Below are 3,303 nucleotides of genomic sequence, written 5' to 3'. Positions count from 1 at the left end.
AAATGTCAAGCAAAGCATTCAGTCTCACTCTTTGTTGTTCTCTTTCCTACAAGCCACCTCCCAAGTTACTTATCTATGTCTCCCTTGGGTATATAAATATTTTGAAATATATAAGCTGTTCTGAAAATCATAGTATAGTGTAAAAACATGAAATAATCACTAGTAATAGAGAGGCTGAGATAGGAGAAGCAAGATTTCAAGACCCTTATGGTGTACACAGCAAGACACTGTCACAAACAAGCTGAAAGTATATATAGATTGCACAATATTGGACCTATTTCTCTAATTACCAAATTAGAGAGACCATTGGATGACAATCAACAAATTTCTAATTCCTCATATTTTTGGATTTCAATCGATTAGGATATGTTGGTAATATTAATTTTCATATTAAGATATTAAGAAAAGGTAATTGTCACCTCCTATTGTTTTTGTTGTAAGAGGTGGAATTAGATTTGTGTGAATTTGTTGAAAGATTACTTTCTTGTTTCTTCTAGGGTGTAGTTTTGCTCCTTATGTTGATGTTTTCCATCTATTATCCTTTGTAGGGCTGGATTTGTGGAAAGGTATTGTGTAAATTTGGTTTTGTCATGGAATATTTTGTTTTCTCCATCTATGGTAATTGAGAGTTTTGCTGGGTATAGTAGCCTGGGCTGGTGTTTGTGTTCTTGTAGGGATTGTATGACATCTGCCCAGGATCTTCTAGCTTTCATAGTCTCTGGTGAGAAGTCTGGTGTAATTCTAATAGGCTTGCCATTATATGTTACTTGCCGTTTTTCCCTTACTGCTTTTAAAATTCTTTCTTCATTTAGTGTATTTGGTGTTTTGACTATTATGTGATGGGAGGAATTTCTTTTCTGGCCCAGTCTATATGGATATCTGTAGGTTTCTTGTATGTTCATGGGCATCTCTTTCCTTAGATTAGGGAAGTTCTCTTCTATAATTTTGTTGAAGATATTTACTGGCCCATTACATTGGGAGCCTTCACTCTCTTCCATACTTATTATCCTTATGTTTGGTCTTTTCATTGTGTCCTGGATTTCCTGGATGTTTTGGGTTAGGAGCTTTTTGCTTTTTGCATTTTCTTTGACTGTTGTGTCAATGTTTTCTATGGTGTCTTCTGCTCCTGAGATTCTCTCTTATGTCTCTTGTATTCTGTTGGTGATGCTTACATCTATGACTTCTGATTTCTTTCCTAGGTTTTGTATCTCCAGAGCTGTCTCTCTTTCTGATTTCTTTATTATTTCTATTTCTATTTTTAGACTCTGGATAGTTTTGTTCATTTCCTTCACCTGTTTGATTGTGTTTTCCTGTAGTTCTTTAAGGGATTTTTGTGTTTTCTCCTCAAGGGCTTCTAGCTGTTTACCTGTGTTCTCTTGTATTTCTTTGAGGGTGCTATTTATGTCCTCCTTAAAATCCTGTATCATCACCATGAGAAATGATTTTATATCTGAATCTTGCTTTTCCAGTGTAATGGTGTGTCCAGGACTTGCTATAGTAGGAGAATTGGGTTCTGATGATGACAAGTGACCTTGGTTTGTGTTGTTTATTTTCTTATGCTTCCCCCCCACCATCTGGTTATCTCTAGTGCTACCTGCCCTTGCTAAATCTGACTGGAGTCTGTTCTTCCTGTGATTCTGGTTGTGTCAGAACTTCTCAGAGTCAAGCTGTCTCTGTGATCCTGTGCTTCTGGGATCCTGTGACCCTGGGCTTGTTAGAGCACCTTCCTCTGGGTGTTGTGGGACTGGCTGTGAAGCTTGGGCCCAAGGTCTGCTCAGGATACCATCCCAGAGAGACCAGAAGGAACCCGAGCCACTCTGCTGGCAGAGCTCCTGTGTGCCTGGTCCTGCTGGCCTCAGTTACTCCTGGTGTTGGGACAGATGTTGGGTCCTCCTCAACGCTGATCTTGAGAGTGTCAGAGCGCCTGGGAGTGGAGCTTCCTCTGTGTGTTGTGGGACTGGCTGCAGAGCTTGTGCTTAAGGTCCACTCAGGACACCAGCCCAGAGAGACCGGAAGGAACCCCAGCCTATTTTTTTCTAGTACCTTTAAATCAAGGAAAACGGTTTCCACAACAGAAGTTTGTAAATATGAGAACTCACTCATAGGCCTAGACTTTTGGGTATAGAAGTTACAATACATAGCAGCAGACCAAACCTTAGCAGGGTTCTGTCTTCTCTCATTATTTGATAACTTCATTAAATTCCCCTCCATATGTTTTAGGAAGTTTCTACTGTTCTAGATTTCCATTTCACATTCAAATGCTCTTCAGTTGTGTCTCTCCCTGTATGGTCTTCCTAACCCCAAACTCCCCTCCATCTTCCCAACTGATCCTCCTGTTCCCATCCTTCTACCTCCAATTAACGCATGAAATACATTTTATTTCCCTATCCCTGGAACATCCATGTTCTCAAAAGATCCCCAGACCGCTCCATTGTACCTAGGCATTTAAGATCTACAGATTGTAGCTGGGTAACATTTATTTAATGGCTAATATCTGCATATAAGTAAGTATTTATCTGTCTAGATCTGGATTACGTCAATTAGGATGACTTTTTCTGTTTCCATTCATTTGCCCTTAATGATGTCATTTTCTTTTTCAGAACAGCTGAATAATACTCATATTGTGAAAATGTACCACATAATTTTTCTCCATACTTCAGCTGAGGTTTATCTAAGTTGTTTCCAGTTTCTGGCTATTATAAATAGAGCAGCAGTGAATATGGCTGAGCAAGTGTCCTTGTGGTAGGATGAGGCAACCTTTAGGTATATGCCCAAACGTTATATAGTTGTATTATAGGTAGATTGATTCCCAGCTTTCTGAGTAATTGTAATTCTGATTTCAATATTGATTGTACATGTTTGTACTCCCATGACCAATGGATGAGTGTTCCCTTTATGAACATGTTTTGTATATGTTCTTCGAGACTGTAATAAAGTATGTTTTAATCACATTTCTTAATAAATCTCTAAATGTTATTCCTGTCTTAGGAAGAGGTCTTTATTTCTATCTTTGGTTTCATTTATAACATAATTTTCTGTGTTCAGGCCTTTTTCTTTTCATTAATTTATTTATTCATTACACATCCCAGTAATTGCCCCCCAACAAGTGTGAGGCCAGTCTGGTGCATATAGCAAGTTCCAAGACAGCCAGGGCTATATAGAGAGACACTGTATCAAATACAAAAAACAAACCAAATTAAAAACCAGAAATGCAAAACAAAACATGATAAATCCTCTTTGATGGTGAGTTTTCCTTTTTAATTTGACACAGAGACATACCTTGGAAGAGAGAATCTCAACTGA

The sequence above is a fragment of the Mastomys coucha genome, unplaced genomic scaffold, assembly GCF_008632895.1.
Source record: "Mastomys coucha isolate ucsf_1 unplaced genomic scaffold, UCSF_Mcou_1 pScaffold4, whole genome shotgun sequence".
NCBI lineage: Eukaryota > Metazoa > Chordata > Mammalia > Rodentia > Muridae > Mastomys > Mastomys coucha.
This window is presented reverse-complemented; position numbering follows the sequence as displayed.